The sequence below is a fragment of the Trachypithecus francoisi genome, unplaced genomic scaffold, assembly GCF_009764315.1.
Source record: "Trachypithecus francoisi isolate TF-2019V2 unplaced genomic scaffold, Tfra_2.0 Lachesis_group2, whole genome shotgun sequence".
Taxonomy (NCBI): Eukaryota; Metazoa; Chordata; class Mammalia; order Primates; family Cercopithecidae; genus Trachypithecus; species Trachypithecus francoisi.
The window spans coordinates 129,714,146-129,726,115 of record NW_022681465.1 but is presented as its reverse complement, the minus strand read 5'-3'; the positions used below and the strand labels follow the sequence as shown (position 1 = coordinate 129,726,115).

At 37.1% G+C, this 11,970-nt stretch overlaps 1 protein-coding gene across 3 annotated transcripts in view; it reads left to right on the top strand.

Annotated features, from left to right (window-relative positions):
- Positions 1-8,483: 8,483 nt before the first annotated feature.
- The window catches only part of GABRA1 (gamma-aminobutyric acid type A receptor subunit alpha1), a 55,596-nt gene continuing 52,109 nt past the window's right edge, over positions 8,484-11,970 (top strand). The window contains exons 1-2 of one of the 3 annotated variants that reach the window (XM_033180377.1): positions 8,484-8,741; positions 9,468-9,701. The gene's annotated coding sequence lies outside the window, so the exon portion shown is untranslated. Of the gene's footprint in view, positions 8,742-9,210; positions 9,702-9,830; positions 9,906-11,970 lie in introns of those variants that run through there. The other 2 variants (XM_033180376.1, XM_033180378.1) reach the window with 2 other exon arrangements.

Here is an 11,970-nt window from a genome sequence, read left to right as displayed (position 1 = left end):
ACTATAGCTTCATGTATATTTTTATATCCGGTAAAATCTCTATGCCTTGATTTGATGGTTTTGCTCACATTAACTCCTTCAGAGAACTTCTGGATTGATTTAACTATTTCTAAAAATAATCTGATTAGATTATTCAGTGTCTTTTTAAAGATTTTATATACAATAAATCTTGGAAATTCCAAGGTAGTGTACACATGTATAGGTATGAATTCTTCAAATGGGCAGGAAAAAGTTTACCTGAACAGGCATGTCCTTTTAATATAGTGTGCCGCTCAATGAAGAAATCTCAAATTTGGATTTAGATTTGGAAACTAGATAAAAACAATGATGAGTACAAATGACAGTTACTGAGGCTTCTTCAAATAGAACTGTGATTAAGAAATAACTACTTATATTTTCTAGGAGTCATGTTTATTAAACTGTTATGTAAAATTTTAGTTTTCCTTGACATCTGACATGCTGAACTCTGAGAACTATATTTATTTTTATGTCTGCATTAACATACTTTAATAGAAGAGCAACCTTAGAGTAAAAATTATCTTTCAAAAGGGAATAATGAGAACAGAATTTGTGGCTACAATTTCAAATTTTACAACCACATTCTCTACTTGTACTCATGAATTGTTGCTGTAGAGGAGTTACTGTAAGGTTTATAAAAATTTTGTAGTAAAATGTTCTCTTTTTCCCTCTATGTTTTCCTGATACTTCACAAGCTCTTATCAAGGGAGATATTAGTTCATCTTTTTTTGTATTATTTTATTTTGTTTTTATATACTTTGCAGAGCAAATTACACATTGATTTTAGGAAACACAAGAAATGGCCCCATCTTGTAATGTTTGTTTGTTTGTTTTTGGAATTAATGGGGCCTTCCATGAGCATATATGTGGGAAGCAGATGCCCTTCTATCTGAAAACAGGGCTTGTATTTGAGCCCTCTTTAAGACTTTGACAAAGGCTTTCTGAACCTTGACTAACCTTCCCCAACCATGTTCCTCCAAAGCCACAGGGCAATTCTACTGAATTAGTTGACTTGTTTGGGAGCCTGACCAAAATTTCTCCAGGCACTGAAATCATAATTTAAACATATGGCTGTCAGCCTGACTTAGGACTGTTCAATCTGTGAAATAGCTAGTTTTCCTAGAGGTATCAAGTCTCCCAAGGTCATACAAAAAGTAACTATAGTATTTTAACATAGTTCACAGAGGTAATAATGAAGGATAAGAACAGAACATCATTCTAGTTCTTAATTTTCGGTCACTGTTTCTAAGTTTTGGTTTTATTTCACTTTGATAGTTTAGAAAAAGTATAAACAAACTTTTCACTCAAATTGGTCTATATAGAAATTTTGTTTTCAGTGCAATCATAGTTGATTTTTGTGTTTAATTTGAATTTAAGAACATTGATGTGATTCACTTGATACATAATAGAGTGAACTTGCCTGCTAGAATATTCTAAAAAATAAATAAAATAAAAAATATGGTATAAAAATGAACCTCTGTGATAGCATTCCCTGATTCTTTCTTTGTTTAGTAAAAGTTGCTTTTCATTTCAGAATTTGCTGAACCAAACTACATGGCTTTTCAGTATTCCTTTCTGATGTTTTGTAAATTGTTTTTTGCTTCAGCAATACTACTCCAGTTGTTAATAAACATGTAAAACATGGCAAACATAGGTTAGTTTCCTTTAGTTTCTTATTCATTGTTTTTCATTCAATATGTTTTGCATTCCATTTTAGTTGATTTGAATTTTAAAACTTCGTTTCCTTCCTTCCTTCCTCTTTCTTTCTTTCTTTCTTTCTCTCTCTTTCTTTTTTCATTCTTTCTTCTGTCTTTCTTTTCCAGCAACAACTGTTTATTTTCCAGCAAGAACTGTTGCTTGCTTCTTTCTTTCTTTCTCTCTCTCTCTTTCTTTCTTTCTCTTTCCTTCTTTCTTTCTTTCTTTTTTCTTTTTCTTTCTTTTCTTTTCTTTTATTTCCCTTCCTTCCCTCCCGCCCGCCCGCCTTCCTTCCTTCCTTCCTTCCTTCCTTCCTTCCTTCCCTTTCCACGCCCAGCTAATTTTTTTGTATTTTTTTTTTTTTTAGTAGAAATGGGGTTTAGGCCGGGCGTGGTGGCTCAAGCCTGTAATCCCAGCACTTTGGGAGGCCGAGGCGGGCAGATCACGAGGTCAGGAGGTCGAGACCATCCTGGCTAACACAGTGAAACCCCGTCTCCACTTAAAAAATACAAAAAATTAGCCGGGCGAGATGGCGGGCGCCTGTAGTCCCAGCTACTCGGGAGGCTGAAGCAGGAGAATGGCGTGAACCCGGGAGGCGGAGCTTGCAGTGAGCTGAGATCCGGCCACTGCACTCCAGCCTGGGCGACAGAGTGAGACTCCGTCTCAAAAAAAAAAAAAAAAGAAATGGGGTTTCACCGTGTTAGCCAGGATGCTCTCAATCGATCTCCTGCCCTCGTGATCCTCCCGTCTTGGCCTCCCGAAGTGCTGGGATTACAGGCTTGAGCCACCGCACCCGGCCTTATTTTTTTTTCTTTTCTTTTTTTTGAGACAGAGTCTTTCTTGCTCAGTCACTCAGGCTGGAGTGAAGTGACTCGATCTTGGCTCACTGCAGCCTCCACCTCCCAGGTTCAAGCGATTCTCCTGCTTCAGTTTCCTGAGTAGCTGGGTAGCATGTGCCACCATGCCTGGCTAATTTTTGTATTTTTAGTAGAGACGAGTTTTCACCATGTTGGTCAGGTTGGTCTTGAACATCTGTTTATTCATCCAGAGCATGCTTTCTGGGCCAAATCCCAAGTTATCATAGGACTCAGTCCACATTTCTGAGATTTGTATGAGCTTATCATTGATATATAATTACTCAAACGTGAATATTACTTGTTTTGAAAACTCTCGATTTCTCCTTACCCAAGCGACACTTTCTCTTTCTCTCTCTCTCTCTCTCTCTCTCTCTGTGTGTCAAGGTTTATTTAGGTCAAAAGAGAGAGAGAGAGAGAGGAGAGAGGTAAAGATATCAGTATCAATTTAGAAGTATAGATACCAATATTGATATAAAGATATAGATATTGATAACTAGTAGAGTGTTTATACAGCCATAGACAAATAGATATCTATATCCATATTTGCATATGTATATCTTTCACTATGTATACATAGAGATAAGGGAGAGGCTATGAAATTTTCTCTACAGAGAAATCTTGGTGAATGTTATTATAAGCAAAATTGGAAATGGGTTAGGTTAAGAGAGATGCTTTTGTGTAGTTGTAAATTATAGTAAAAATATAATTACAACAATTGCCTACATTTAACACAGGGGCACTAGTTATGCCTGGAGATATTTATGTACAGCCATAGTAAAAATGCATCCATATCCACAAATTTGTTTTCATTTCATTCCACAAAACACAATTATTATAAACATCAAGAATTGGGAGCTATTGAACAGATGGTGCATTAGTGTCTTAATTCGTGATCTTTATTCTAGTAAATCCTTCGGTTTCACATCCTTTCCACAAATCCTATGGCCATTCAGGGCATGATGAATGATTTTTTAAATACTGCTTTAATGTTGATGTCTTTTTTTGTGTTTTATGATTTCAAACAAACGTGTAAATGCAGCTGTCCAGTAGGATAATGAGACCACATTAAACTCTTCAAATATTTAAACTAGACATATCCTAACATGCCAGCAGGTTGTGAATAAGCTGAATGCAGTTTCTAGCTACAAACATGCCTAATGGTTTTCATTATTTTTGATATATAATCTCTCTAAGTTGATTCTCTCACTGAGATCTATGTTTCTTTCTGCAAATAGACAATCGTTGTTACTGATTGAATATGTATTCATTCTGTTTACTTTAACAGAGAAAAACATAAGTAAACATACATTCTTATGGCTTAAAAGGAGTTTACACATAGACTATGTATGTACATATATTTATGCCTTTAATTTTACCAAAGAAAACACATAAACATCCTGAATGCCTGACTTTAGCTACGTATCTTTTTAAATTACGTGTTTCCTCAATCAAGTTATATGGGATACAGTATTTTAAAGTATTTAATCTAGAGAGTTGTGATAGCAAATTATATGTATTTTCTTTTTTTTTTTTTTTTTTTTTTTTTGAGGCGGAGTCTCGCTCTGTCGTCCGGACTGGAGTGCAGTGGCCGGATCTCAGCGCACTGCAAGCTCCGCCTCCCGGGTTACGCCATTCTCCATTCTCCTGCCTCAGCCTCCCGAGTAGCTGGGACTACAGGCGCCCGCCACCTCGCCCGGCTAGTTTTTTTTTTGTATTTTTAGTAGAGACGGGGTTTCACTGTGTTAGCCAGGATGGTCTCGATCTCCTGACCTCGTGATCCGCCCGTCTCGGCCTCCCAAAGTGCTGGGATTACAGGCTTGAGCCACCGCGCCCGGCCAATTATATGTATTTTCTTACATCCTTCCTGACTTACATTAGTCATCATGTTACCAATTTTATTTGGAGAGTCAAAAAATTCTTCTTGAAGGATTAAAAAAATAATTTATATGTTATTTGAACTTTTAAAATAAATAAGTGTTTCTAATCATCAGCTTATTATCATTTTTCCTAACTCTGAATAAATCTGCATTTACCTTCTTGGGTTCATGGGTTAGACATCTGTGAAAAGAAAAGTCTTTGAAAGAAAATGGGTGAATCTGGGTTACATTTGAGTTGCTGATAAACTGAAAACTGCCAAAAGAGGAAAATTGGATAGTGCCCTACTTACATAACTGTTAAATAGACTCTGATTCTCACATACATATTTTTATTCCTGATGAGTATTTGTTGCATCTTATGGAAAAATAATGTAAATGTATCTTTTGGGGAGCCTGTGGTTGACTGTACTAGCTGTGCTTTGAACATTTGCTGTGGTTGGCTGTGTCCTGTATTATATTCTCTTCAAATGTTCCTGGTTTAACGTGTATGTGAAATACTCTATGCCCAAGGACCACGTAGTGAAAATTTCCCCCACTCAACACCTTAAAAATAAAAACATGGGCCTAGGATTAAGTTGGCACAGGAACTAGTTTTTCCCACTACCTGTCTAAGTGATAATTTTATTTCAATGGTATGAAAAATGCTGAAAATATCATCAGTATTATTAGTTATTTAAACATTATGTAGATAATGCACTAAAATGCAGAGCAAATAATAATTTTATGGTGAGAAAAAAAGAGAGAGGAAAATTGGCATTCATTAGATGTCTATTAGGTGTCACGCAAGAGGGCTATCTGATTCACATTTGTTTTCCCATGTAATGCCACCACCAGCTTATAAGATATCATTACTTCATTTGAAAAATTCAGCAATGTGCCCATGGCCTTACAGTTCTGAAACATCTGTGACTTCAGGTGTATGTTCATGCATAATCATTTACTGTGCCATGCTAACCTGGGTTCTACTTCTGTAAAGATCAGGTGAAAAATTACATAAGCTTTGTGATCTGGTTGGGGCAAATAATCTCTAAGTTTCACTGGACTGCCAAACACTTATGACTCAAATATAAATAAATGTTGTTTTTGCTATATTCACCATGTTTCTCAGTATGCTGAAATACCAAACGAGACTTCCAGCCTGGGAAAAATAATTTGTCTTAATCACCTAGATGACAAAGATGTCTAGATTAATGCACAAAAAAAAAATGTATTACTTAAACCACATTTATTTTCTTTTACTCCTACTGAGCTATTATTTCAATATCATTTACAAAAGAAGAGACATTCCTCTGGATATGCTAGTATAGTCAATTAAACATGGTGGTCTGTATTATATACAGAGGAATTAGAAAAGTGGGACTACTTAAATGAGTATAATGGAATATTCCATATAAATATTCATATATGTAATGTATAATGTTAAAACACACTTTCCGTGTATATATCTGAGCCATTCAAATACATTTTAAAAGATCAATTTGATCTGAATTTCATCTAAAGTTTATTTGATATTTTATTATTTTTACTTATTTATTTGCCTTCACTCTACATTGTTTTGTAAATGATAAAAAGATACACTGAATAAATGAGAACACTCTTGCTATTTTTTTCTCATTTGGTTCACATTTAGTTAAAGAAGGTTAAAAACATTTCTCTGTTGAATAGAATCAGCACCACTTCATCAATTAGGTCAGGGCTTCCTGCCATTTAAAATTGACAGGAAAAGCAAAATGTACCAGACTGCAGCACTGGAGATAGAGTTATTAGGAATCCCTAGCATCCCTGGTTCTAGATTTGACCTCAAATTCTTTCTGCCAAGACTTTGTAACTGTTAGGAGGGTCTTGGCCACTGGCCTCATGAGACAAAAGAAAAGTAGTTTAAATCTCTGAAATACTAAAGTAAGCCTGATTCTATGTTCCAGTAGGATGTACTGGATCATCAAAATAAAACTCTTGCCATGAATAAATAATAATAAATATTCAGAGATGAATTTCATGTGACTGATATAAAGATGGTCAAGCATGGATATACAATGAATGAAAAAGATTTTACTATGAGATCAGTCTCACAGTGAGGAAACAGAGTAATGTAGAAGTGTGGTTAAGAGAATGGGCTTTGAAGTCAGAGCACTGCTTTTGCATTTTAGTGTGGATACTCACTAGCTGTGTGACCTTAGGCAAGTCTTTTGATCTCTCTAGTCTACAATTTACTGAATGATTTGTATAACAGAAATATTAAGACCATCTCTCATAGAGACTCATTTTGAGAATCAAACTGAATTATTATGAAAATTACTTTGCACATTACTTGACACCAAACAAACACTCTAAGAATATTAAGCACCGTGGTTATTATCATTTAAAAAAGTGACATCATTATATGCACACATAGTTTGAAGTGGTTCATTCTGGCTAAAACAAAACACAAGAATATCAAAAATTATATAAAATATTTAATATAAAAACACAATATAAAGTAAGTATTTTCTTGTCATTAATTTATTTTATGGTAGTATGTGCATATATTAAAGACATCTTAGATTGAACACAATAAACACACCCATAATTAGAGTATCAATTGATGTTTTGGAGCACTAAAATATCAATAATTTTACACACTCACAATTTATGAAAAATATAGATGTCTCAAAGCAAATTACATGTATGTGTATGTATACATATGTGCATATGTATATTACAAGCTGATATTCATAGAGAATCATCCAGTAAAATCTATCTTGTGAGTATTGTATTTTAAAGAGAGAGTCATAGTATAGGTATTTCCATTTCCATATACATACTATAGACCCCAAATTATTTAATATTTATTTCTTTAAATATATGAAAATGCTGTGCAATTGTATCCTGTTTCATAGTCACATAAAAATTTTTAATCTGAAGCAGAATGTAATTGGCATTGCTCTGAGACTATTGTTCACATGATGAAGCTTGAGTGACTTTGTTTGCAAAACCAAAATCAGTAGAGTGATTTGGTTGTATTCCATTAGATAAAGGATACAAAATTATTTTTGTTTGGTAGAAGATCATAAAAGGACCTGCAACAGTTTAGCCAGGAGAACACTAAAAACTCAGATTTTTATAACTGTTTATTTTCATTAAAACAAGACAAAATTGTGGAATTGCATTGTAGATGATGTAAAAGAATAATGTTTTCTAATTGTTAACTTCGGATTTCATTATTAATTATAAATCTCATTAAATTCAGTTTTATTCTCAAAACTACTCAAGTAATCAATTGATAAGTAAATAAAAATTGGTTAATGACACATAGGGAAGCCGTGATGTTTCTTCAGTGAATATCTTTAAGCATACATCGGCATTTATTATATCTGAACATAGCAGGTAATTACTGCCCAGAAACAGGGGTATCTTAACATAATCTTCAAATCTCTCTTCCAAAATTTACTTCTAAAATCATTTCCCAGTTGACACTCGACCACAAAACTCAGAAGGTAACCAAGCCCAACCCCTAATGTGGTCTTCAATTTTATATTCCTTATTACTGCAATCACCTTATTTAAGTTTTAATCATTAAGCTGATTGTATTGCTGCACAAGGTCAAGAAGCACTTGTAGAATCATAAACCCCAAAGTGGTTATGGACTGGCTACTCAGGTTTTTTCTTCACTTGCTCAGGCTCCACCCCATCTGAAACGTCTTCTCTGCTAGGAGCTCACTAGGAGAAAATGACCAGTGAGCTTACCAAAGCTCAGACCTTATCCACCAGAAACATTGCGTGGGGCACGTCACCTTTTCAGCACCTCCTGACCTAACTGGACGCTAGTGCTGAAGGGACAGCTCCCGGTGATATAGGTTTTACTAAGCGCTCCCGGGAAGGCAGCACCCATCCCCTCTCTGCTACAAACAGCCATTCACAAAATCTGAGGAGGAAAACACAGTCATCCCTGATTCCTTGGAAATTTAGTTAGACCGATGTTGAAACACACCCCCCTTTCCTAGTGTATAATTATTTGTGGGTGGAGAGCTACCAGGGAGGGTAATAGAAGAGGCCGGAGACGGGGGGAAAAAGTAGACGAGGATTTCGTCCTGACTTCTAAAAATTCCCCCTCTCCCTCTCCCATTTTCCTAATCCGAGAATGATGGAGCTCGAGGCAAAGGAATTATTCCGGAAATGGAGATATGACTCTCAAGCCTACAAATGATCAGGATGATTTATTAGTTAAATATTCTTCGTCCAGGAACCCAGCACAATTCAGAGGTAACAGCGCCTGCGTTTTCTCCATGATAACACAGACAAACAGTTGCTTGAAACGGTAAAAACCCGGTTCCGGAGGGTGTTCTTGCTGTCCTCTAAGCTACAGAAGAACGTGGGGTGGAAAGCGCTCCCAACCCGAGAAAGTGCGAAAGACTCTCTAAACCCAGTAGCCAATTTCCTACCTGCCAGAACTCTTTCCTACCAACCGTCACCATTCGTGACTCTGCAAGACACGGGGACTTAGACATATGTGTGGGAGTGTGTGTGTGTGAGGGAGAGAGGCGAGACGAGTGCTCTCTCCACATGTGTAACCCTGCATCTCCCTGTTTCAGAGCTTGCGTTCATTCATATGCAGGCAGTGGTTTAATATTTGATCAAAGGTAGAATAGTTGCACTGAAGAGTTGTATTTTTAATGGGCTCACCTTAAAATCGGGTCTTCATAAATTGCAAGTGTGAAAAGACTCTAAGTGCAGTCCGTATGTCTCTCACCCTTTCTACCCTTCCCTCCCCCATTGCCGCTCCCCCCAAAAAGAGAAGCTTGCAGCAGACTGTAGAAGGATTTGAGCCTGCAGCTAGAGAGAAGGGGATTAGGGCCAGAGTGGTGCAAGTTAAATTGTGCTGCATATAAAAAATGGGCGGATTGGTCTCCAGATCCAGAGGCTGGTACCACCTTCCTTTCTAAAATAAAATCTCTCTGGCATGAAGTCACCGCCTATTTCACATCCGGTTTGCCCTGGGACGTATTACTACTGTCTTGGTAAAGAGAAATCTTTTGTTGTATAGCTGCAGATTGGATATTGGGAAGCAAATTTTGGTGTGAAATCTTCAGCAAAGGAGCACGCAGAGTCCATGATGGCTCAGACCGAGTGAGTGAGAGGCAGAGCGAGGACGCCCCTCTGCTCCGGCGCGCCCGGACTCGGACTCGCAGACTCGCGCTGATTCCAGTCTCTCCACGATTCTCTCTCCCAGACTTTTTTCCCCGGTCTTAAGAGATCCTGTGTCCAGAAGGGGCCCTAGGTAAGTGCGACTTTGGACCACGATACACAGACAGAGCTTTGAACGTGGCTTTTCCTAGCTGGAGAGACAGGAATGTTATAGTCGGGGAGGGGGGGCGGGGGGAGCGGGGGGAGATGGGAGAGAGAGGGAGAGAGAGAGAAGAGGGAGAGCGAGCGAGCGAGCGAGCAAGGGAGCGAGCAGGACAGGAGCCTGATCCCACGGCAGGTAGAAACAACGAAATGTTTTTCTTTCAGGGTGAAACCGCAGCAATATAAGAGCATTATTTTTCCGCTGTCTTTCTTCTTTTCTTCTCCTCTTTCTTAAGCATATTTGAATGTATTCCGCAGGGTGGGTGGTGGCATGTTGTTTTGGTCTTTTATTATTTATTTATTTATGTATTTATGTATTTATTTATTTTTGCAAGGGGGAGCTGGGATGAGTTGGGGAGGGGCGTTGGGGGCCATCATCTAAAGTTAAGACGCTGGGACAGAAAACCTGTCTCACTGTTCCGTCATCCTAGGGAAGGCACTCTCTTGTCCTGGCTGCAAAATCGCCTGTTTTCCCCTTTCCAGTGGACGCTGGTGAAATGTCCTCTGGTGTAGGGGTCTCTCCCATTCTGGGCACGAAAACTCAACTTAGTCTGTGATATGGGTGGCATGGGATGGTAACGTTTGGAGTGTGTGTCTGGGGGAGGAGGAGGATGAAGGTAGAAAGTGGTAAGACTGCAGTTTAGCCTTTCTTTTAAACTATTATGTTTGTATTTGCAAGAAACTTTCTTAACAACTGAAGTACCATGATAGGTTTTTCTCTTTTAAAAATGTCAGAAGAGGGCAAAAAGCTATGGTGCCTTGTCAAAGGATTTTGCTGTGGTTTGTTTACCCATTCAGATATTCAATCTTTTTATAAAGATCAGCAAAAATTAATAGGGCTAAGAGAAGTTGTTTTTCCCTCTTAACAAATGATAAATATTAGTAGAAAGGTAAATTAAAATTTTGCAATTTAGATGTAGTATTTTAACATAATATTTACCCAAGATTTCTTGTCATTGTCAACTAATCTGTTTCAAAACCAGTCACTAAATTACTAAATTAAGTAAAAGCTATGATGAGACTCACAGTTCTTATCTCTAGACCATTTCTCTCTAAACATATTATGTTTCATTGCTTACATGCCTGTTTGTAATGGTTTTTAGTGATTTAAATGATTCCCGAGAGTGCAGAAAGCATTTTTAGATGTATTTAAAGGCATACCACATTAAGCTATAGAGGGTTTAGTGAAAAAGAAGCTTTAAAAGATTGCAATCTATTAATCACTTACCTTACAAAGATGTATAGATTAAATACTGTTAGCATTCCTTATATTATGACTGAAATTAATTACAGCACATTAAAATGTTACCAGAGCTGCTCCTTATTCAGGTAGTGCATTGAATTTCGAAAACTGACTTCACACATAGACTATATACATTTTTAATTCTCTAAGCTTTCTGTAGTCCTCCAGTTCTCCAACATTCCACTACCAAGTCTAAATTCAACAATCAGATGGTGATTGATTGCACTTTACCTAAGAGGTAAAAAAGATACCTTTATTCATGCAAAGCAAAGCACTCCAGCTTCCATCTGTTTGAGATGAAACATTTTCTAGCAGCAACCTGGCAGAATTTGAGAGGGCTTGAAAGATATGTGTGGGCATGTTTGTGTGCATTTGTGTGTGTGGTTTGTATGTGAGAGAGATCAGCACATGGCTTGACTATAAAGTGTGTCCTTTAGCTTCACAGAAACATTAGGAAGCATATTTAACAAAGCAGTCACAGGCAGAGAATAAAAGCACGACTCCGGCATTCAACAGTGTGTTTCCTATGTTTTTAAATAGAAAGAAATACAGTTGCTTCTGAAATCAAGGTACCTGCAGAATTCAAAGAGGAATTCAGCCATCACAACATGTTAACCTATCCCATCCAATCCCTAAATATGTTCTTCCTGTTAGAGACACCAGCTTAACAATTTTAATGCACAGTTCACTGTGGAAACTCAAATCATAAAGGTCCAAATTTTCAGATGATAAACAACAAGAAGAGAACAAACCAAACTATATTATAAATATAAAATCCAGAGATAAACAACTCACAGTTTTTATGTTGAGCAATACTGTCACTTGAAAGCGTTTCAACTTGTATTCTTTTACAGGAGAATAAGGACACTGATATGTTTCTGAATGGAGAAATGGAAGGGAAAGTGGAGAATGGATGGTCCAGGTTTCCATTGCTTCCAATGAGGTGTCATATCCCAGT